This window comes from Rhyacophila brunnea, unplaced genomic scaffold, assembly GCF_057557595.1.
Source record: "Rhyacophila brunnea isolate RB1 unplaced genomic scaffold, BYU_Rbru_1.0 scaffold_1, whole genome shotgun sequence".
Classification (NCBI taxonomy): domain Eukaryota; kingdom Metazoa; phylum Arthropoda; class Insecta; order Trichoptera; family Rhyacophilidae; genus Rhyacophila; species Rhyacophila brunnea.
This window is the reverse complement of record NW_028232751.1, coordinates 15989382-16016428: the sequence shown is the minus strand read 5'-3', so window position 1 is coordinate 16016428 and position 27047 is coordinate 15989382.

The following is a 27047-nucleotide window of genomic DNA, read 5'->3' as shown; positions in this document are numbered from 1 at the left end:
TTAATGTTTCATCATATGTCAAAATGGAGCTTTTATGCTATTTTCAAAGCATGATCCTGGACATTCCTTAAACGTTGTAGATAATCTATTTACATAATTTTGAAGCCTTATTATCCTTTATATTTATTTTAAACATTTGATGACTGCATAAAGTATTTTTATTACATAAAATAGTATTCTTTTAAACCTCTCGCTCTAATGTTTTAGAATATAGTCATATTTCAGTACGTCCATGTGATGTGGTGTTATGATTTTTTATATTTATTAATTTTTAAAAGCATTTATAAAACCATTAGTAAAATTTATGTCGACATTATTATAGTGAAATATTTACAATTAAAATTATATTAATAATCTCTGTGACCCCAAATTTGACAAGAATTAGGCATTTTATTATTCAAAAAATGGGCAAGATTTACACATTTAAAGATACTGATTATAAGCTATGTCTTTGACCATTCAAATGTGATAAACATTCTACGAATAATGTTTGCTTTATAATAATTCTTGACCTAAGAATATGGTAGTATTTTTTTGAAATACGCCATTTCTATTGGCATTTCCCAGTGGCTAAGCTACAACATACGGCCATAGCCATAAATTGACAAACGATAAATGAAGTAGGGAGTAAGATTATGTTAACGCGCGTGTTTGAATATGTACCGTTTTTAAAAAAATACCATTTTTTTCCGGTTAGGTCAGGGGGGGGCAAACTTTTTGGATGGAGGGCCAAATTCAAGAATTCAAAATGAGCGGCGGGCCGCAAGTAAAATACCATTTTTGATATACACTATTTATTATCACGAAAAATAAACATTACAAAAAAAATAATGAGAAGAATGAAACTGTTGTACATTTTTTAACATTTTTTAAAATTCAGGTGTTAATTTTGTAGTTGATATTCTCAAAACTGCTTGTAAATGGGCATCGAAGATATTTGATCGTAAAGAATTTTTATTGACGTTCATGATCGAAAATGTTTGTTCAAATATATAGGTTGATCCAAAAAAAACGAACATTTTTCTTGCATAATCTTTAAGTTGGTCGAATTTGTCTGAATTAAGGGCATTGTAAAATTTGGAGATTTCTTCATGACGATATAATTCTCTTAAATCAGTGTCACTGCAGATCAATAATCTCAAGTTGTAGCTCTATCAGTACACTATCAATATCTATTGAAAATGGATCGCGTACTATTGCTAAACTTGTCTCAATTTTTCTGAAGTCACCAAATCTTTGTGAAAAATCGTCATTCAGAGCTTTATTTATTTTACCATATTCTTCAAATTTATATTCTGGTATATTCAGCAACTTCAAAGTTGGAAAGTGGTCCACGTTGTTATTTGATATTTGTCGAAGGAATAACTTGAGTTTTAATTGAAATCCATTCAAACTTTTTACCATATCATTGGCATATATTTTTTTTCCTTGCAACGCAGAGTTAAAAGTATTTAAATGTGTCACGATGTTCAACATAGAAAATAGTGGTTACATAGTGCGAGACGAGACGCAAGGAAGACGTACTGAGATAATATATTTAAACAACAAATTCTTCAAATTTTAATCTATTGTCAATATTTTTTAAAAAATATATAAAAAAGTTATTCGTAATCAGAAGTACAATTAATGATGGCGGGCCACAAAAAAATACCCGGCGGGCCACATGCGGCCCGCGGGCCGCAGTTTGCCCTCCCCTGGGTTAGGTACATGTTCAAATACGCGCGTTAACATGATCTTACTCCCTACTTCATTTATCCTTAGGACGCCGAAAAACAGGTGAACGATCAGAATGGTTTGACGAAGATTGCTGCGAAGTCACTACGAGAAAGAATGAAGCTTACTTAATGATGCTACAGATGAAAACACGGGCATCAGACGATGAGTATAAAAAGCGCCGGCGTCACGAAAAGAAACTACACAAGAAAAAGAAAGGTGATTATTTAAAAGAGGAAATGATCCTACTCCAAGAACACTATAAAGCCCAAGAAAGCCGGCTGTTCTATAGAAAGATAAATAATGTTAGGAAGGGTTTCAAGCCTCGTATCACAATGTGCAAGGATGAGGATGGCATGATACTCACAGAAAAGCACCGTATTCTTGCCCGGTGGGTGGGTTTTTTTGATCAACATTTTAATACCCCCCCCCATAATGATACCGGCAACACTAACATTAATACTCATGACCAGGAATCAGTACAAAGTGGCATTGATGATAACGACGATCCACCAACATTAAATGAGCTAAAAGGTGCCATGTCAACGTTAAAAACAAACAGATCGCCTGGAATAGATAACCTACAGAGTGAATTAATAAAATGTGGAGGGGGAAAGCCTGCTCAAACATTTGCATAGCCTAATCCACCAAGTATGGACTTCAGAAAAGATGCCAGAGGAGTGGGATGGGCTGATTTGTCCCCTGCACAATAAAGGAGACCAACTAGAATGTAGTAACTACAGAGGGGTGACACTCCTTAACTCTACATATAAACTGTTGTCGATTCTGATATTCCAGCGGCTGGAACCCATTGTAGAAGGAATACTCGGGCACTACCAAGGAGGCTTTCGACGAGGGAGATCATGTGTTACTCAAATATTCACTCTAAGGCAGATTCTAGAAAAGACCACTGAATTCAATATTAACACGTATCACCTGTTCATCGATTTTAAGGAAGCTTATGATAGCATTAATCGAAACCGGTTATACGAAGCAATGCGTGAATTTGAAATTCCGGCGAAAATAATTAAACTTATAGAGATGACAATGACACCAGTATAATGCCGGGTGAAGCTTCAAGCGGAAATATCCGAGCCATTTATATCACTGAATGGCCTCAGGCAAGGTGACGCTCTGGCATGCCTTCTTTTCAATATTGCGCTAGAATAGGCGAGACGGGATGCAAAGATTGATGCCAGTAGCAGTGGCACAATATTTACTAAGCCTGTGCAGCTGCTGGTGTATGCTGATGATATCGACATCATTGCCATATCAGAATTGGCGCTGAAAAAGGCATTCACAGTACTAGAAGCCTCTGCCAAAAGAACGGGATTACAAATAAACGAGGCAAAAACTAAATACATGCCAGTCTATGTCACACCACGAGAAGGCGCACCAAAGTTACATATTGGTGCATACAAGTTTGATACAGTCGACAGTTTCATATACCTTGGATCTCTTGTAACTCGACATAATGATATTACAGAAGAAATCAACAAGAGAATCATGTCTGCGAATAAATGCTACTTTGGCCAGTTAAGACATTTTAAGTCCCGCATACTATGTTGTCGAATTAAAAGCACTCTTTACAAGACACCTTTAAAGCCAGTGTTCACCTACGCATCGGAAACCTGGACATTAACTCTGCGAAATCAACGAGCCCTGAACATCTTTGAAATAAAAATTCTCCGCCGTATATATGGACCGATCAGGGATGGCACCAATTGGAGGAGAAGATATAATGCTGAGCTCTACGGGCTGTGCGAAGATTGCAGCGCAGTTCAATCAACTAAGATTGGGATACTGCGATGGCTAGGTCATGTGCACCGTATGAATGACAATGAACTGGCAAAGAGAGTGTGTCCAGCAATCCAATAGGGCGTAGAAGAAGAGGCAGGCCAAAGATTCGCTGGTTGGATGGAGCTGCCAGTGACTGCCGTATTCTGGGGGTACCGAATTGGAAAGCGGCCACACTGGATAAGGACAGGTGGAGGGAGCTGTTGGAGGAGGCCAGGACCCACACCGGGTTGTCGCGCCCCTGCGAGGCTATTCTAACATATCACTTAACATCGAAAAACAGCCAAAATGATAAAATATGTAACATTTAGCACATTACGCATTCCGGTTGTTAATTATGTATACAAGTTAGCCGCGAGGAATGCGAGAAACAGTGCTAGTGCCAGAACGAGTGAGAATACATCTATTCTACATATTGAGATGCAAGACACGTAACTTTAAAAAAATCATCGCGTGTCGCTGTCTCTCGATTTGTGGGTTTGATTCTATGGTTCGCGGCTGTCAAAATAAATATTGGGAGGACATACTTATTACTTAGTAAATTAATATTGTTTTATCACATACACATAAACAACATTGTAATATTTAAATTATATATCCTTACCGTCAAAATCTATGCAATTGACATGACTGGCAAAATTGTAGGTTAAGCTGGCGTATGCCTCATAGACGTTTGACCATAGACCAGTGTTGCCATATTTACTTTTATGTTGCTGTTTATGTTGCCATATTTATTTATTTGTTGACGTAATCATGTAATGACGCTTAAAAGATATGTTCGAAAACAAAAAAACAGTGAAGATGAAATATCGTTTTCGTCGAACTATAAGACGTCACAAATATTTAATAATTTTGAAGAAAAGCAGCTGAATTATTATTTGAAAAAAGCAAGTAAATTACATCACGGACTGACAAGTCAGAAAACTAGGTAACTTGCATAATATGAATATGCTCTGAAAAATGGAAAAAAAAATACCTGAAAAATGGGAATTGCAGAAAGAAGCATCTTATGACTGGTTGTTTGGTTTTATGAAGCGCAACACCGACTTATCCTTAAGAATGCCTGAAGCAACTAGTCTGGGGCGTGCAACCAGCTTCAACAGACATAACGTATCGAATTTTTTTGACAATCTTAAAACTATTCTAAATAAGCACAATATAGAGCCACATTCTATCTGGAGTGTAGACGAAACGGGACTTTCCAATGTTCACAAGCCTAGGAAAATTATTGCATCGAGGGGTGAGAAACAAGTTGGTAAAGTTACTTCTGGCGAAAGAGGTGAGACAGTCACAGCTTGTTGTGCTATCAATGCTATCGGTAACCACATGCCACCTTTTCTAGTGTTTCCAAGAAAAAATTGGCAACCTAGGATGTTAAACAATGCACCACCTGGTACCGATGGAACTGCTTATATAACAGGTTGGATGACTGCATCTAATTTTGTCAAATATCTTAAGCATTTTCAAAAACATTCTAAAGCTACATTGGCGAATAAGCAACTAATTATTATGGACAATCATGAGAGTCATGTGAGCCTTGAAGTAATAACTTATGCCAAAGATATTGGAATTATTTTACTCACAATTCCCCCTCACACCTCTCATAAACTACAGGCCTTAGACCGTACGGTATTTGGTCCGCTTAAAACATTCTACAACGGTGCTTGTGACGATTGGATGGCCTCCAACCCTGGTAAGGTGATGACAATATATGAGGTGGCTAAATGTCTGGGACGTGCTTTCCCTCGTGCTTTTACGCCATGTAATATTCAAAGTGATTTTAGGGTCACTGGCACACATCCTCTTGACACCAACATTTTCACCGATGACGATTTCTTGTCGGCATACATCACTGACAGGGAAAATCCAGAACACACCCAAGAAGAAATCTCTGTCTCAAATTCTCAACAAGGACCAGCTCAAGAAACAGTAACGATTCTTATTCCTGAAAGTGTGATTGCAGTGCAGTGTCAACAAGAATCAATACCGATGTCTCTTCCTGTAACTGTCGGTCCATCTGAGCTCCAACAGCATATACAAGAAGAGTTATCGTTATCGACGTCTCCTATAATTTCCGGTCCATTAGAGTTCCAACAGTTAACTCCGCAAAAATTAGCACAAACTCCCACTAAAAATGTCAAGCCATTCGTTCCATTGAAACATTTAAACCAGCCTTCTACATCTGCATTAATAAGTCCTGAATTAATAAGACCATACCCTAAGGCTCTCCCACGGAAATCAAAAAGAGGGGGCAAAAAGCCAGGATCTACCAAAGTATTAACAGATACACCAGTAAAATTGGCTATTGAGGCAGAATATATGGCCAGGGAACAGAAAAAGGAGGACAAAGAAAATAGAATAGAAATCAGAAAAGCAAAAATAAGTTTAAAAACTAAGAAGAATTTGAAACAAATTCAAAATTTTTCGAGTTCATCGGAAGATGATGTTTCCGTTCCTCCATCGCCTGATTCTCTTTACAACCTAAGTGACGACCTCGAAGCTGATTTTTCAACAGAGTGCGAATCAGACGGCGATGATGACTTTGAGCTTACGATAGATGATTGGATAATTGTCAACTTTATTTCGCAAAAAAAGAAGCTACATCGGTACGTTGGGCAGATTCAGCAACAGACAGCAAACAGATTTAAAGTGAAATTTGCCAGACAACGTGACCACAAGACATTTAAATGGCCTGCAGTCGAAGACATAGGTGATGTAGCGAGATATCAGATTGTAAAGAAGCTACCTAAACCAATTTTGAAGTCTATGAGCAAGCGAATTAATTTTTTCATTTTTCCGAAGTCTCTTCGCAATTTTAATGTTGAATGATGTGCCTTGATTTAATTATTATTAAAAGCATATAATATTATTATGTAGAGTTTAAGGTCAATAAAATATTTTCTTCTTAAAACTAGAGGTATTATTTATGACTATCATGCATGTGGGATCCCCTAATCAAATCTCCCATATGTAGTGATCAAGTCACCCCCATTGGGGGTGACTTGATCACTTTTCCCTTGCCTGACATTTTGGTAAATATATATTTTTTAAATCAGTTATCCACATTTTGTGAATTATAAACGAATACCTAGATAAATTTTGCAACTATTAGGTTATTAAAAATTATTATAATCACAGTAGGAAAAAAGTTATAACAACAAAAGTAAAACGGGGATCAAGTCTCCCTCCCTTCCCCTACGTATCTACTTGTACATAATAATTAGTAGTTCCCCATATTAATTAAATATGGGGAACTACTAATTATGATAAAATAAAATTGTAATCAACTATTCAGTTTTACAAAGGCACACCAGCTGGCACTCGACCTCTTGGCCGCCCTCGACGGAGATGGGCGGACAACATTCAAAGGGATGCGGAAAGGCTGGGGATAGTCAACTGGGAAGAGAGAGCGCTGGACAGAGATGCCTGGAAAAACGTTGTGCAGTCGGCCATGGACCTGAACGGCCCCTAGCGCCAGTTTAATAATAATAATATTCAGTTTTACAAAAAAAAAGGTTGTCCATACTTTTTAAGCAGTAATCGCTGTATTATCCTCATTCACATCTTTCTGATCGGATTCTGATAAAGTATCTTCCACTCATAATCCATGTGGCAGTTTCATAAACTCATCCGTCATCTCTGAGGGATATTACATTTAACACAAGAGACTTTTAAGATCGTTATACTCGATCTCCGATATTGGTGATTTAGCACTATACAGCAAGGGTGGCTGCGCTTAAAGCATCACAGCACTTGATCGGGATCTGATGGCATTTTCTAGATCTAACAGTTTAGTCCTACTGTCACCAGAGTAGGTACAATATTTGGTAAGTTTTTTTAAATTATGCCTCTCGTAATTCACCAAATTTAATTTTGAACTTTGAAGGAATGCAAGTAGCAGCGAAAGATTTCCAGTCACGTAATTCTGCATATGACATGATGACCTAGCGTTGGAAATGATGGTGGGTCATTTTGATAGTGCCCAAACTACTCTGAATATAAATGACTCAATTGTCGCATGAATGGAATCGACCGGCATCGTAGTACGACGGGTCTATTCTATACTTATCGACCGCTAAAGTGATAAAATGATAGATACTCGTATTATCAAACTTATGGTAGGTTTGTATAAAAGTATTAGTACTTATTGCAACAATTACAACCATCGTATTATAATTGTTGCAATAAGTGCTATATTTTAACAGCAGCAAGAGAGGTGCTGTTAAAATGTAGCGCTTATTGCAACAATTACAATCAACGTATTGTAATTGTTACAATAAGTGCTAATTCTATGATACAAACCTACCCTAAGTTTGATAATATTTATCACTTTATCACTTTAGCGGTCGATAAATACAAAATAGACCCACTGGCAATAGTAAATGTATTTTTATCAATTCGATGAAAGTTGAATTTTTCATAAAATAAGATAGCATAGCCAGCCAGTGTTGCCCGGTTCTTATTCTGACCAATCACAGTATAATAAATCCTTGATTTTTTCCCGCTTTGTCAGTCCTATTCAAAGATTTGTGCATGATTGCGGAGATCTCATTACTGCCACGCTTCACCCAGTCACATCAGTTTCACCCCATAAAAAGCAGTATCCATTATTTGTTCCACTTTGGTAGATACTTTCATTATAGTATGCGTGTTTTCGACTATAATATAAATTTAGGGTTTCATAGTGGGAAGTGTTTAGCACCTTCTCGAGGTCAAAACTTGCGCACAAAACGTCATTGTGATTTTTACTTTTGGCCAGATCATTAAAGAACATCTTGCATTTATCCTTTACAGTAAGGGCATATTTATAAGTATCCGTTTCAATTAGCCGAAGTCTCTCGTCACCAGACATATTTTTTACTTTCTCGGAAAAAGAACACTATTATCTTTTTTGGTAGATGAAAACTCAAGTTGAACTTACTGCCTATTAACGAATCACGACATTAGTGGATTCATTCAAAGAATCCAAATTTTCAGTATAAATTTTATATACATTTTTAAGATTTCGAAAATCTACAGGAAGATACTATTCTTTGTAGATTATTCCGACAGTAGTGAGATGGAACGGCGGATAATTATTGTTTAATAAACTCTATTACCAGGTTTATTTTATCTCAGCCAGTTTTACTGGACGGCGGGAGCTTTCCTCTCAAATCGGTTTTCGCACAACTCACTACCAGACGGACCACCGAATAAACCGTACCGTAGCTTACACTATCAAATAACGTCGGTTACGTTGTTTTGCTCTAGTTTATAATTCGATACAAGTTAAAACGCTAAAAGGCACAGACCCTAAAAAATGTCACGCGAATGAGATCACGCTGTAATATTTTTGTCACATACGCGCTAGGTGATATTGAACAGTTCTCAGTTTAAAACGCAATTTACCAAAAACTGTCGCTTACGTTGTTTTGCCGATTAAAGGTCGATATTATTAGTTAGGGTTCAAATAGACTATAATATGACAATCGGGCACATATATGCTAAGAGCGTTTTAGTGTCTATGATCAAATCTATGCCATTCCGACATATTATTAAGGTGACGCATCAGTGAAACGCCAAATAATTTTCAACTGTAGGCGCGACGAAATTTTGGACTCGCTCGCATTCAGTGAGAGAATGTCGAGCCAGAAACACGTCACTTTGCCGCGTGATGGCGACGGGTCAATTAATTCTAAAATCGTGTAAAGATGACTAAAAACGTTACCCATTTACTTTAAAAAGAAAACATGTCAATGAATATATTATTATTGTTACTAATAGAACAATAAACAGAACATAAAATGGACGTATGTTGGATTTATATGACAAATAATATTTCGTTTGACAGGCGTCATTTGCACCCGCGACCCGCAATCCGCGCATCGCCTAGCAACGATCTTTTTAGACCGTGCCTCAACTAATGCATGACCTTAAACATACATATTGTATGAGAGCTATGACATCGTATTTACACTCTGTGACACCCTGTGACACAGGACGCCAACATAAGAAACGGGTTTTTCGACATATGACCGATCGTCATAGAGTGTATTTGACAGCGCTCGAAATGGACAGGAACGCACCGGAGCGCCGTTGTGGTTCGTGGAATTCCAAAATATACCGTTCCGGCTCGTGGATTCATTTAAAATTGCGTTGCGGTTCGTTAGATTGAGGTATTTATGTGTGAATGTATCTTTTAAAGTTTTTCTCAAAATTAAAAATTAACGAAGTTATGTCATGCCGGGCGTGCAAGGGTTAAAAATAAAATTTATGACATCCCTAAATTTCTTTCAATTTTCTTTTTTGTGTCGATACATCCGTGTCTAAATGCATTGTCTAAACACTCCAAATAATTGCATACTTACATAAAAAAAGTAACTACAGCTGCAAGCTACAAAAGAATTGTGCCTTTGCTGACATTGTTTGAAAACCTTTTGTACTTAAATAACTTAAATTCAATAAAAAATAAAGATGGCACCTACATATTTGTATAATAATTTCTAAAGTATGAAATATCTCAGTACAGTCTCGCTTTTACCTTTGACTGGTATGCATTGCGAATTTACTTACCTACTAATTTATTACTTATATTTTAATGTGAGTGATAAAACTTATTTATTTTCATCGCCATCTAATCGCCGTGTTAATTTTATACCCACGTCTATTTTTGCGGGCAAAATTTTCGGTGGTAAAATTAATATGATAAAGTTTGGTAATTTAAATCGTACAATTCCGCTAAAATCTACTTATTAGTGATAATCGCTTTTTTTTAAAACATTTTGTATTATTTAAATTTGTTCTCTTGAAATTTGGTTAATCATCTCAGCAGGCGATACCTTTCTATATATTACATATACCTAAGTATATTTGAGTGGATATTTATAAATTTTATGAAGGTTTAATTAAGTAGTAGGTACTTCGTGTAAATCTGCTAAAAAATTAAGAATTCACTCCGATAAGCATTTAAGATCGACAATACAGTTGAAACAGGGTTTTCTGATTCAATGTCATTTCGACAATTGACTCGACGTGTTAAAAATATTTATGACGTGTCGTAAACCCTTATTTTTACAATGAGTAATAAATAAATGCACCATTATGCCATTTTCCTACAAAAATGTTTTTGGTATGAAACTATTGAATAGACTACCGTAATTAGTTTATTTTTAAGGGACGTTTCTATTGTGTTATTACATACGTTGTAACTTGCTACTTTAAAAAAATAGAAATAATAGATACCTACTATGTAGAGAACTTTTAGTTAATTTTTGTTTGTAAATTTGTTTTAAAAAAAAAGATCCTCCAATAAAATTTTATTACTATCATAATAATAAATTATTGTTCTGTATTATCATTATTCATCACCGTGGCAATAATAATGACTATAATGAGACTAGGTAAGGACAAACATCACAAATTGAATCGTTTAGTTTAAAATACACTCACAAATTAGGTAGGTACGTGTTCAGTGCGGACAACAAATAATTTTAGATGGTAGTCATAGATTAAATAAATACGGTGGTAAGTTCTTTAATCTGAGGTGGTAAGTGTGCGTATATTACAATAATGGTAACCAAAGCATCATCATTGTAACATATATGTCATAATCTCCACAACGAGGGGCTGAAAGGGCTCTAGCCTGGGAGCCCGTGCTCAGGAGGAGCCCGGCGAGGCGAATCGACCAGATAAGTGAGATAAACACACATCACAAATTTGCTTTAATAGTAAAAAAAAAGAATTTTCTTACAATACTATTATTTATAGTTATGTGGTTATACGAAACAATTCTTAATTGTTTATCAATACTCGACATCTCCATAATTCGTATGGATGTTTTAAAATATACAATAAAACACTAAATATACAGATTATTGTTACCCCGTACATACTGCCTTTATTCTTAGCGATAAGAAGGGGGCCCCACCAAAGATCCTAGCCTGGGGGCCAGCTTCACGATGTGGGGCCTATGGTATAGGTATATACATACACTACAATATTAGTCCTTATAATGTTGAATATAGGTAGGTACCTACTGATTAATGACAATTTTATATTATTCTATAGGAATCGTGTTTAGCAACTCGAGTTGCACCTTCCGTCATGTTTTATCTTATATAATTAATGATACTTCTTCTTCTACCCTGTCATGTCTTAATATTGGGGCATAGGGCAAGCATTGGCGCCACTTCCCTCGGTCCATCGCCATGAGCCTCCCGCCATGTCAGACCTGCAGCAAATAGGTCGCTTTTGTAGCAACGCTGCAGGGTGAGGGAGAGGCGGCCACGGCGATGGAACCCTTGAGGCTGTGCCACAAGGGTACGAAGTGCCGCACTCTTTGGCGGCATCCGGAATACGTGTCCCAGCCACGTAAATCGTCTCTTCGTGATAACTTCAATCACCGAAGGCTGCTGTGCTCACGAACTCGGGTATTTGTAACGCGGTCGTACCAATGTACCCCTAAGATTTGGCGGAGACATCGATTCTCAAAGCTCAAAAGCCGATAATTAATGATACACCATTGGTAATTTAAAATGCTATAATTACGTAGTTTGGTGATGATGGCTTGAAGCTTTTCTTAGAAGTAGGTATGGCCTAATGGCCCTTATGGTGGAGAAGGTCCAAAAGAAATCTTTGAGGATCCTTTGTTTGAAGCTGTGTGGATGCCATCCATGGCTTTATCCGATTGATTTATCTTAAGAACGCTTACACACTGTGTTCAACCAAATCGCTTCGGATATTGGTATATTCCTCCTGCGTGAGAACGAGTTTATGTGAACGATTTATAAATTCTTAGTTTGATAACTTCTTAAATAATTAAATGGCGTAGTTAGCTCTATCGGTATACAGATATGTACTGTATAAATTTTGTATTTACTCGTCTCTGTATAGGTACTTACTATTTTTTCTAATAGTTGCTGCATCTATTTCTTTATTTTTAAACACTATTTTAATACTATTTCTTTAATTTTTTAAAAAATATTCTGTGCTCGTCTTGAATCTATAATCTGTAAAATTTGTTATATGTAAATTAATTTTTAATTTGAATCTTTGTGGTAGGTATGTGGATATGTTGTTTTTTAAGTTTAATTAATTAACAAACTGAACTATCCCAAATGAGACAGTAATATAAGTTATAAGCAGTGACGAGTGGTGGTAGAAGTAACATGCCTGCTGATTATGGGTGGTAGATAAAGTAAGAGTAAAGAATAATACAATTCTTGACGGTATACTTTGTTGAGACGAGGTTCTTTCGCCTGCGGCGCTGACAATCCTTGCCCACTTGCTCAATATACATCCGCGTAAGAAGTTCAAAGTTTATTGTTGCATTTATACATCCAACGTACGTACGTATGTAATGAAAAAAATTAAGCATACCGTTTTTTCGGAAAATTATAGAGCGTTCCTGTTCGTGAAATTTTCCATTTCGAGCACTGATTGTCGGGTTATATTTTTTCTAAATGATTGTACTAATTGCTTTTCTTTCTAAATTGCATAATTCGCATTTACTGTTGAGGTGTCTTTCACTACCATACCATGAAATTTCTAAAAATATGTGCCATAACCACAATATTGGAAAATAAAATCTTAGGTTAAGTTAGATTATATTTAGTAACCTAATATTAATTTAAAATAGTCGAAGCAAACGACATCCATACCTAATGCGTTCGAATCATAGAGGTATTAAATAAAAAGAAGGGCAAGGATTTGGCTTTCTCATACAATTGAATGAAGCAGGCCAACAATAGCTGACAACTTACGAGAAATAGCAACGCGATAAAAAAAATGTAGGGCATCACGGAGGATTTACTTTGGTCATTATAACGTACCCATATAATATAATGTTAACGTGGAAATTTTGCCGTAAATTGATTACCAACCTGCCTCACCATACTTTTCCAACATACTTGCCTGCTTCACCACACTTTCATATAACCTGCCGCCGCTAGGTTCTAATCCTTTTGCACTATGAAAACTGTATGATGGGTAAAGTGGGTTATTGATAATATTTTTAAATAGTCAATTTGGATATGTTAGGAAAGCAGCATTAACCTAAATTTAATTACCAGACTTGGTTAAATATTTAAATGGCTTACTTATTTACCTACTCAGTTTGTAAAATATATTTAATGCATATTGATACTATTGATTGTTATGTTTTAATTATTCGTCCATCTTATATTATATATTGTCTACAGATAATTCTATCCGGTATTGAAGAATCATTGGAAAGAGTACGGAGCCGAACGGAGCACGGACACATAACCGGCGTTCACACAAAAGCTATGGGTTGGAGAACACTAATAAAGTGAGTACGCGACGTGAATTTTCCGGCGGCCGCCCCGTGAAAATTGTGCCAACGCAGTACGCGCCGGGCGCTCCTACTCCCAGCCCGTCCCTGCATTTTATCAACACCCCACCGCTGAGGATACTTTTCATAGTTGAGTGATTTTTTTTACCCCTGTTAGTATGTGTAAAAGAAAAATTTCCGGCCTATCTTTTGTAATAAATAACTATTGTTAAGAAAATTAAAACTGTCGACAGGGGATGCTGCATGGAATTAATGGATCTAATTTTAGATTTGTAGGTACACAATACTATAATAAATATAATTTTAAACACAATCTTATTTTTTTTACTACACTACAATAGTAGTGAAACAATCCCATAATCACCCAGGCTTGATTAAATCACAAAAATGTACTGAGATCTCGTTGGGTATCAGACATGGAACTAGGCGTGCACACGGAAAAATGGTTTGGTGGTGGGTGACATTTTGAATCTTTCTATTGATTTTTATGGCAGAGGGAGGGGGAATTAACGAAATATAGCAGGTGCCACTGACTTCCACATTTACCTCGCCTACCACTAAAGCTTCTCGTTGCTTCAACCTCCGTGGAATACGACCAGTGCTCGAAATGGAAAATTTCACGAACAGGAACGCTGTATAATTTTCCGAAACTAAGTACTTTTGCTAATCCTTTCTTTACGTACGTACTTTTGATATAAAATGCAACAATAAACTTTAAACTTCTTACGTGGATCTATATTGGGCAGGTTGGTAAGGATTGTCAGCGCCGCAGGCGAAATAATCTTGTTTTAACAAAGTATACCGTCAAAAATTGTATTATTCTTTATTCTTACTTTATCTACCACTATAACCAGTGCATGATACCTCTACCACCACTCGTCACTGATTATTATTACTGTCTCATTTGGGATAGATAAGTTTGTAATTAATTAGTCATAACAAACAACATATCCACATAAGTACCTTATAGATTCAAATTAAAAATTTATTTACGTACTTATAGAAAATTTTACGAATTCCATTTAAATACGAGCACAGAATATCAAACATCAAGAAATAGTATTAAAATAGTGTTTAAAAAATAAAGAAATAGTATTAGAAAAAACAGTAAGTGCCTACCTATACTAAGAATTTATAAAACAACGTTCATATAAACTCGTTCTCACGCAGGTGGAATATACGATTATCCGAAGCGATTTGGTTGAATATAGTTATTTCCTGCCCAATTATCATTAGCAATTATTGCACCTTGGCAGAACAAACAACTTAGATTATCAAAAAAGTTATAAAATAATATATAATAAAATCAATACTAAGTACCAATAATGGCAGAGTTCTCATTTGTACTGGGTAGATATAAGTTGGAAAAAAGTACGTAGCCTAAATACCTAGTTCTCTTTTAACTTTCAGAATACAGTATGTAAGCATACGTCTTGAGAAATCAATCGGATAAAACCATGGATAGTATCCACTATCCACACAGCTTTAAAGGATTCTCAACGATTTATTTTGAACCTTCTCCACTATAAAGGGGCATAAGGCCGTACCTACATCTAATAAAAGTTTCAAGTCATCCAAACAACGTAAACATAGCATTATTTGTAATTAAATTACCAATGGTGTGTCATTTTCATTTATATAAGATAAAACATGACGGAAGGTGAAACTCAGGTTGCTAAGCGCGATTCTTATAAAATAATATAAAATTGTCATTAATTAGTACCTACTATATTCAACATTATAAGGACTAATATTGTATTGTATGCATGTTATGTTACAATGGCGATGCTTTGGTTACCATTATTGTAATATACATCTACCACCGTATTTATTTAATAATCTATGACTAACACCACCTAAAATAATTAGATGTCCGCACTGGACACATAGGTACCTAATTTTTTAGTACCTACTTATTCTAAACGATTCAATCTATGTTGTTTGTCCTTCCCTACTCACATTATTATTGCCATGGAAATGATAATAGGTACCTACATACAATACAAATATAGTCGTACATTTTTATTGAAAGATATTCCTATTTTTTTTTAAACAAATTTACAAACAAAAATTAAGTAAAAGTTCTCTACACACTACCAATGTATTATTTCTATTATTTTTAAAGTCACAAGCTACAATGCATGTAATAATAATTATAATACAATAGGAACATCCCAAATAAATAAACTCTGCAGAAGCCTATTCAATATTTTTTCTGCCCAAACCGTCAATGGCCCAAACACATTTTTGTAGAAAACTTCATTCAATATTTATTGTAAAAATTGGGGTTTACGACTTACCATAAATATTTTTTTAACAGAGATGATAATAATTATTGAATCACAGAACAGACGTTGCCACTGTATTGTCCACCGGAAAGAATTCCTAATGTTTTAGCAGATTTACACGAAGTACCTACTACGTAATTAAGCGTTCATTATTTTTATAAATATCCACAAAATTATCAAATTGTGCGTGTGGCCAGAATTATCTTAAATCAGTTTGGATACCAGCGACAATAGTATATAGGTATATATTATGTAATAATATAATTATGTAAAAATTGCGAATTTGTATCCCACAGGAAAGTACTTATTAAAAACGATAATTATTGTAAGGGTGATTATCCACCTAGTGTTACGAATAAAAAGCGAATTTAACATAATAGACTTTTTAAAATATTATATTATAAAGCCTATTATAAGGACAGTATTCATCCACAGGTAATTAATAAATAAATGTCAAAGGTTAAAAATTCTCCTCCTGTAAAATAGTATTTTGGTTAATTCGCCCTTTTTACAATACACCGACGATAATTATAAAGGTATTCGTATCGCCTGCTGAGAATTTGAACCAGCTTTTAAGAGAACAAATTGTTATTAAAAAATATGTTCAACACAAAGTCAAAATTAAAACACAAAACTTACCAGAAGCAACAAAATTCACTTACAAAAAAGTATAGGTACCTACTCATCATGACCTATGGCAAATAAATGAATGAATGTAGTAGTTATATCACAAGATTTATTGTACAATAGTCGCAATTCAACAATAATGTAAATTACAAAACAAATGTAAACATCGTAAAAATAGGGGTTTACGACACGTCATAAACTTTTTTTTAACAAAAGTCAATTGTTGAGATGAATACCATCTGTTGCCATTTCAATGGTTATTGGAGTGAATTCCTAATGTTATGTGGTTTTAGCAGATTTACACGAATTACCTACTACTTTATTATACCTTCATTATTTTTATAAATAACCACTCAATATCAATTTTTAAATGATCAAATTGTGTAGGTATGTGGCAAGCGTTACGTTACCTGCGACAAAATATTTTTCAATAGTTTCGGTTAACACGTTTCGCCTGATGACATTTTTGACCAACTTTTAGGAGAACAATTTTTATTAAAAAATCAAGTTAAACACACAGTTAAAATTAAAACACAAAACTTACTAGAATGTAGCAAAAAAAAACACCAAACTAATAATATAAACAATTTTGTTTAGAAACGTATTTATATCATAAATAATACAAAATATTTTAAAAGGCAACTAATAGGAATATTATAGCGGAATTGCACGAGTCAAATTATCAAACTTTTTTATATTAATTTATTTAACCACCGAAAACACAATTCATTCGCCCGAAAATAAATGGAGAAGTAATAATTTTTGTCACTCCGAATAAAATAATATAATAAATTAGTACGTAAGTAAATGAACAATGCGTAATAGTCAAAGGCAAGATTGTATTGAGATTTGAAATGTTTCGTCCTTTAGAAATTATTAAACAATGTATACTTTATTTTTTAAGAGTTTTCAAATAGTGTTAGCAAGGCACATTTTTTGGGTAATAAAGTAATTTACGCTTGCAGCTGGTTGTTTCTTGTTATTTAGACAATGCATTTAGGCATGGACATATCGACACGAAATAAGAAGGTTGAAAGAAATTTAGGGATGTCATAATTTTTATTTTTAACCCTTGCACGCCCGGCATAACATAACTTCGTTAATTTTTAATTTTGAGAAAAACTTTAAAAGATACATTCATATATAATTATCTCAATCTAACGAACCGCAACGCAATTTTAAATGAATCCACGAGCCGGAACGGTATATTTTGGAATTCCACGAACCACAACGGCGCTCCGGTGCGTTCCTGTCCATTCCGAGCGCTGCCGACAATAAACAATAAGACAATATAATATATGTATTATGTTTGAGACTAACCTTACTAACATAAAATTATGTAACAATATAATAATATTTTAGTAAAGTCTTTATTCCTAATGTCGACTAACTTTAAATAGAGATTAAAATATAGAACTTAAATTTTAATATAAGTATGTGTGACTATAATACAATGGTACAAAGGCCAAATTGAATATTTGTGTTGTTAAGTAAAGTAAACAGTCAATGAGGCCGAATGGCACCAGTGTATCAAGTAATAGAAATGAAACAATGACAAACACCCAGACATTGTGAAAATCACATAAATATATTGTTACATCACCGGAAATCACACCCGAAGCTCCCGGATAAAAGGCCAGAGCTTTACGGATTACACCACGAAGATATTTGATTTAAGAAACAAAAACAAATGTAGGTATGCTTAATATGTTGAGTATAACGCAAAACGACCACAACATAAGCCAATGGATGAGAAAGTAAAAAAGTAATGTGCGATGTGGTAAAGAATTGGGTAGTTATACGACAGAAGTTTCTTTACATTGATGCTTCTGTGATTATTGTCACAATTCACTGTAAATTATGTTTATATTTAGTATATTTGAAATAATATCCGTCATAAGTAAATAATGCCTACATATTATACAATATTAATAATATATCACACAGTCCATAAAATAATGGATTTAATATGTCATTAAAATATAATAAGTGACTTGGACCGATATATATGTATTAGATATATTATATAGAGATGAAAGCGAAGACTAGACATAAGGTACATATTTGAATATTTTTGACTATATTTTATATTTAAATAATAGTGTTTTGTAGCCTAACGTTTGGCAACGCTAGTGTTGGGTTGTGCGTGGAATTCTCTCTTATGGAATGGGAAGAAGATAATATTGAAGCGAAAGACGGGAGCAGATGAGGCTATATCAGTAAATTTGCCAAAGAAATAGATGTCTAAGTTTTCAATTGATTCTCTCTCCGACTATATCACATATATTATTATATCACCATTTTAATCGCTTTACTACTAAATAGAAATAACTTATCAATTCTTACCATTATTAAGTACCTACTAATTCCTATTTAACTATTACTAGTATCAAAAATAATGACAACAGACAACAACACTAATTTTGTCATTAACAGCGAACCAATCAAACGTGCGACCCATTATAAATATTTAGGTACATGGGTGAATGAGAAATTAGACCAGTCTCAGGAAATAAAAACTAGAATTGAGATCGCAAGGAGTGCCTTTCTCAAAATGAGACGCCTCCTTAGCAATTGAGACCTTAACATAGGTCTGAGACTGTGTTTGGTACGTTGTTATGTTCTCTCAATTATTTTCTATGGTGTGGAAGTATGGGCACTAAACCAAGATATGTCACGGTCCACGGAGACTTGAAGCTTTCGAGATGTGGCTGTATAGACGCATCCTCAAAATTCCTTGGACTGACCGGATGACAAATGTTGAAACTCTCAATCGAATGGGGAAGGACCGAAAAGTTTTAAGTAGTATCAAAACCAGGAAACTACAGTACCTCGGCCACATTATGAGAGGACAAAATTATAGCATTCCCCAACTTGTCATTCAAGGAAAGATCAATGGTAAGCGTAGCAGAGTACGGCGCCGCATTTGGTGGCTTAAGAACATCCGTGATTGGTACGAGTGCAGCTCCACTGAACTGTTCCGGGTAGCAGACGACAAATCTAAGATCCCCTTGATGGTGGCCAATCTCCGCTAGGGTATGGCACAATAAAAAGAAGACTAATTCCCAATCCCGGACATAAATTAAACTTTTTAAATTTCGCAAATTCACAAACAGAATTCTGAATCTCTGATCTTGGGATTGAAGAAAACATTATTTTTATGTAAAAAAAAAAAGATGTCGAAATTTTTTAACAGAATGACAACAATAATTATCGAATTTATTAAAGTCTATGTAAGTATACGTATCTTGGCTCCGTGGCAGACCAATGGTTTAAAAATCAAATTTAAAGACGCTAAGGACGCTAAGAGTGCAAAACTTCGTACCCTTATGGTACAGCCTCAAGAGTTCCGTCGCCGTCGCCGGCTCTCCCTCACCATTCAGCAGTGCTACCAAAGCGATCTACGCGCTGCAGGTCTGGCATGGCGGCAGGCGGGAGAGTTGGCTATGGACCGACGGAAGTGGGGCGAATTTGACAGGGTAAAAGAAGAAGAATGCCGCTAAGTAATAAGGCAACAAAATTGTCCCGCAGTCTTTCGGAATTGAACTGACTAATCATTTTTCTCATGTTTTTCTTCCATTTTACTGAGTTTGAAGATAGGTCCCTATTTAAATACCTAGGTAGGTACTAACTCGTTTCTAATTTTTAAAGGTAATAATACCAACCAAATTCTCTATATCCACGTGATTCAAACTTATTGCGAGTAACGTACCTTTTGATCTTTGATGAAAAATGTTGTATTTAATGTTAAAAAAATAACACAACTTAAACTTGAAATATGATCTAGTCTTATTTTTTTAATAAACTAACGAATTCAATTGCGGTTTAAAATTATAAGTAATGAATTTAATCTCGATTTCCCAAAATATTAATTTTAATCACGCGATATCTCGATGAAGACATTGAGGGTAGGGATAATACGATTTCGGAATTCTAAACCCAGTCCTCACGCCATGTGTGAAAAATATATAAATGCTGTTATGTATGATTGACATACTTAGGTACTTACTTACTTAATTTTATTCAAAGAGTGCATAACATTGGCTAGTAAATACTATGTACCAAATCATTATTACACCTAATATTTGTTTGATACCTATATAATACATCAATGGTAATATCCAGGGAACTCAGAAATAATTGTTCTGTGTTAAAATCCAATTCATATAAATTTAATATTGAAGATATACCTCCCAGAAAAGTATACCTACAATGAAAAAATATCAACCATTTATTGAAATACGTTCTAATCATTTAGAATTCATGTCATGCCCAACAAAAACACGTCAATAGATAGAATAAGCCGGTTGAGTTTCATTTATTATTCATATTTTGGCGATAGCTGACGTTAGGGATAGTTGCAATTCGGTTTAACTCTGGATCTGATTCAATTTAAACTCAATAATAATATTAATGATAACATCCTGGGAAAGGAACGCAGTGATAAATTTCTTTTTTTACATACTGTAGTTTTCCGATGTTACAATTATTGTATATTAACGAAAAAATATATAATAGGTAAATAATATGACTTATCTTATAAACTACTTCATAATATCGATAGTCTAACGTTGACACCTCGTATCTGACATTAAATATTTTTGATAGGAGGAATTAAAATGTTATAAAAAATTATATAATCAAATTAAATAGAAACAAAAATTCAGTTACCTTAAAAAAAACTTTTTTTAAACTATTTTTGCACTAGCGTATTTTTGTTTTTATTTAATTTCATTTCAAAGTTTTTGTAGAACTTTTAATATGCCCCTATCAAAAATATTGAATGTCAGATACGAGATGTCAATGTTAAACCATCGATAATATGGCTTTAAAATCAAAATGAACGTTCTTATCGTTTAAGCTACCGTTTCGTGAAATGCGTATTAATTCTAAAAACTAAATTATCTGAGGTGATAATTATATTACCAATACGATACATAAACGGATCGGCAACGCAAAGTGAAACAGTGAAAGATAAACTATATTTCTAGGATTGTTTTCGAAATGTAAGTTATGAGTTTGTAGAGAAATTGTATTTACATATTATGCAATAATGAAAATTAAATTTTATGAATATGTGTTCAGGTTTATGAAGTCGTGGGTCTCAGGTTCGAGTCCCGTGTCTGTAAAATTCATAATAGGTATATTATTTATTTAATACATTATGCTTGTACTGAAACTGGACCCGAAATCAAAAATATATGTGCGCGCTTAGTGTCGGCACTTGCACTGTTAACATTACCTTATACCCCGTTTACACCTGCATGGATTTACCGCTGACAGAACGTATAATCGCAGCCATAACAAACAAATGCATGTGTAAACATATGTTATCCTGCAAGTTGCAAGATTGCATTCATGAATTAAAAAAGTTCGAAAGTTTCTGAACTTTCACACTTTGAAAAATGACAACATCGCGTCTCGCTCACTCTTAAAGAATGAGATTGGCGAGACCAGTCAGCACTTTTACGTGTAAACAGTACGATACGATAAACAAAAGATAATATCGCGATTGTTTAGAATATACACTATTGGTGCAAGTAAATCCATGCACGTTTACAGGCGCTATTAGTGGCCAATCTGTTAAGATATGACATAACTAGTGTAGGTACTTATATTAAACTTTGTCAGTCAAACGTATTTTGTTTTCATTAAACTAAGACTATAATGTGTAGATAGTGTTTGCAAGTTTTTAAAATTCAATTAAACTCTGCCTAATCCAATCCATAGTAGATAATAGTAAAAATTATTCGTTTATTTAAAAAATATCAAAAATAAAATAAAAATAAAATAAAAAAAGTTATACTTACCATTATTATTATACCATACATAATTTTAGATATTTTTTATTGATTATGGTTTGGTTTGGCAGGGTTTAAAAAATAAAAAAACTAACCAACATCATCTGTAATATGTACCTACCGACCTTAACGAAAAGAAATAAGTATGACTGGAAAAATGTGTACTATTTTTGTCGGATCGCCCATAGCATACTACTTAAGCTATTATGGTTTAGTTTAGGCAGGGTTTAATTGAATTTTAAAAACTAACCAGCACCGTCTACAAGCTGGATTCTTAGTTCAATGAAAACACATAAGTATGACTGACAAAGTTTAGTGTGCACTATTTATGTCGAGTCTTAACAGCCTACCTTCACCCTTTACCACTGGGCGCTATTCGATTTAGATAACAATACCGAAATTACCATATATTACTAACAAATGTTATTGATATAAAATAAATTTGTTTATTATTTATTTAATTTCTTGGTAAGACTATAGAGCGATGCCTCATGACTGAATTTAACCCAGCAGGTACACTATAAACTATGTAGATTTAGCATCACGTTATCAGGGCATGTCCACAATCTTCCCTTATCTTGCACTATTTCTAATCGGGATGGGGAGAGAAAGGGAGCGTACCTTTGTCCTATTCGTTCTTCGTCTACTTACCTATTCTATTATCAGCTCTTTATCAAATAACGCGTGCATGTCTTATCTTATCAGCCGTATTCACTCCCGTTGCCACGATGGTCTCGCAGTTTAGAATTGACCTAAAATCATAGATACCCCACTTATTATTATGTATATAAACGTCTACTTTTAGCTATTTGTAGATAAAATATTTAGGCATAAAAAGAAAAATATGTAGGTAGTTGAATTGAATGTCTTATATGTAAAATTAATCATTTTTCGAAAGTCTAATCAATATTTTGATAAGACAGTGACAGGGCTATCTAGAAAGATATACGTTAGAGAAACGCGCATAATAGTAATGTAAACATGAGACACTATTTTAAAATGTCATTTGTTAGTCAGAGATAGAAATTTATGTCTTTGTTCAACATAATTCTGTGAAGGATGCATTCAGCTGTAGCCTCCCACAATATGTCGAACCTTGAATTATAAATTTTTCAAATGCATCTGACGATAAACGCCAAAGCAACCCTTAATGTAATGTTATTAGTGTTCATTTCAGCAAGTCAACTTCGCTTTATATGCCGTTTATTATTCTAAAATACTTACCGGAAGGGCTCAGTTTTATTGAGCCGTAATAAAAAAAAATGTACCCGGATTTTGAATACGACCCTTATTGCCAGGAATGTAAGAATTACATCGGCTTGTGGGCCATGTGTATTTGAAAACTTCGAGCGACCTAAAAAAACATACTATTATTTGGGTGCACAGCAGGCAGTCGAACGGTTAGATTTGTGCGTACTCCCATCATCTACACGCCGATTATCAAATTGACAAATATTTTGAAAATATTTAATCATGCCGAGAAGATATTTAACAGAGGAAGAAATCAGGGTGGCTGCAGAGGAGTTTTGTGATGACTCTGATATTGAGTTTGAAGTGAACGACAATAATATTTCGGATAATGAAAATTTAATAGAAGTTTATCAAAGTAGTTCATCTGAAAGTGAGCACGAACCAGACGTTCAAGTGAATGATAGTGATAGTGAATCGGCAACAATTTACAAATCTAAATCAGGATTTGAATGGAGTTCAGTGCCACCTCCGGTTTGTAGACGCAGGGCTCATAATATTGTATCAGAAAATTCCGGTTTACGCAATGAAGCGGTAAGTGTTGAGAATATTTGTGAAATGTTTAGATTATTTATTAATGACGAAATGATTGAAGAAATTTGCACCCAAACAAACAATTACTGCCAAAATTTGCATGTAAGTGAACAAGGCAAAACATTTTTACCAATTACTGCAGACGAAATGAATGCATTCATTGGCATTCTAATATCATCAGGCAGAAATAATACTGGTAAGTTACAGCTTAGCGATCTTTGGACCAGTGATGTTCTCCACGCACAGCCTTTTTATACAGCCGCAATGTCCCGCAATAGATTTATATATATATATAGCAATATACGGTTTGACGATAAAACGACGAGGGCACAGAGATTTTCAGAATCTGGCAATAAGTTAGAGCCGATAAAAAACATTTTCGAAAAGTTTTCACATGCATGTAGCAATATGTACTCACCTGGATCTAATTTAACGGTAGACGAAAGATTAGCTGCCTTTAGAGGTAACTGTTCATTTCGTGTATACATGAAAAGTAAGCCTGGAAAGTATGGTATTAAAATATGGACTGTTGCAGATTCGGCTGTTTCATATATTTTAGATATGCAGGTATACACAGGTATGATAAATAACGTAAGGGAGGTAAATCAAGGACAACGAGTAGTAACAGATTTAGTACGAAAATATTACGGTTCAAACCGGGGAGTTACCACTGACAATTTTTTCACGTCGATTCCGTTGACGGAAAATTTATTGGAAAATAGCATCACTTTGACAGGAACTTTGAGAAAAAATAAAAAGGAAATTCCAGCTAATTTTTTGCCAAATAAATTAAGAGAAGTATTTAGTAGTACTTTTGGATTTACCAGCAGGTTAACTTTAGTTTCGTATGTTCCGAAGAAAAATAAAGCAGTATGTTTATTATCTAGTCAATTTCACGATGCTTCAGTTAGTGCGTCAAATGAAAAAAAACCCGAAATTATACTTCATTATAATAGAACAAAAGGAGCAGTTTATACAGGTGATAAAATGACCGCAGGGTATTCTTGTGCGAGACCCACCAGAAGATGGCCATTCAGGCTTTTTATGGAAATGATAGATATAGCGGCTTTAAATGCTTATTATTTGTGGGTTTTAAAATATCCAAATTGGAAGAAAAATGATAGAAGTAGACGAAAACGATTTAACCGAATTTTAGCTGATGAGTTAGCAAGATCTAACGTAGAAAATAGAAAAAACAGTACAATAAAATTTCACATTCAACAGCAGGATGCTATTAATTTTTATTTGTCAGAAATTAGTTCAAGTAGCACAAATTTGGCCCCCACAAACGTAATAGAACCCAATCCTCCTGTGGCACCAAAGTCAGGATGTTGTAGATATTGTACGACCTCTAGAAGAAGTCGCATATTTTGCGAAACCTGTGAAAAACCTGTATGTGTGGTACATAGGGTTGAAAAAAAAAGTTTTAATTGCCTTAGCTGTAATGAATCTAATAAAAAACAACATTCAAATTAGAGTAGCATTATGAAAGATTTTTAGATACTGGGGATATTATGTGTGGTGGCGTATTTATATATAATTAATTATTATGAAAAATAGTATTTGCATGGCTTACGTGTATTTTTAGATACCTTTGTATTTTGTTTTAGCAATTTACATACTTTCATTACAATAAAGTATTAAGAATTCATATCATATCAATTATAAATAAATTTCATAATCTTGTACCTACCCATTCAAATGTTACATGCAAAACCAAAGATGAAATCCATTTATAAGTATTCCACATTGAAATCAGATAGCTACATAAGTAATATTATGTTCTAATGAGTTTTAAACTATGTAACTTATGGTGCACCAAGGCTTTTAGTACGATATTCTAAAATATCCTTTTATGACGATATTAGGGTAAATAATACATACATATTATATTAGTTTTACTAAGAAGAATTAAAAAAAGATTCCAAATATTATTTTATTTAGTTTGTCCGTAATAAATTATATTGTAGTCATAAATAATTACTAATAATAGTTTTCGCCCGAAAATAATATTGAGTTCGGACGTGCTGACTGCAATGTTAACTGACTTTCCCTAATGGGTATGGAAAAATATGGGATATACTTGAACACATGTTAAATATTATGTTTTTTTCAATAGTTATGTCTGTATGATAATAATATGCCTTAAAGTTTGTCACGTACATTTAAAGTGCATTCAATATTGAGGGCTGTCGGTATGCTTTGTTATATTTGGGTTTTATGGCCATAAAAGTACCCTACTTCAAAAGCTTAACCCATGGTGATGGCTTTTACATTTATATTTATTATTCTTCTCTGTGTATGTGTATACGAACCGCTATGATATCTTTCAGTAGGTCTCGTACAAAGAATAATAATTACTTACTTATATTTATTTTTATATTTTCATTTTATACCAAATAATATTAAGTAGGTACCTACCTATGTAAATAAATAAATATAGTAAACCTGTTGCATTTATATATTTTGATATAATTTTAACTCCATGTGTCCCTAAAATCGGTGATTTTTTAGGTATGTACGAGTAATACATTTTAATATTACTAATTAATCATGTTGCTTTTAATTTCAGTTAAATAATATTATTTTATTTTAAAAATGTTATCATACTCTATCTGATGTAGGTATAAACATAATATTATATTATTTCTCTGCACCCATGTCTGTAAAATCAATTCATTTTATGTAGGTTTACCATTTTAAATTGAAATCGTCCATACACAATGGTATTGACTAAATATGTAAATA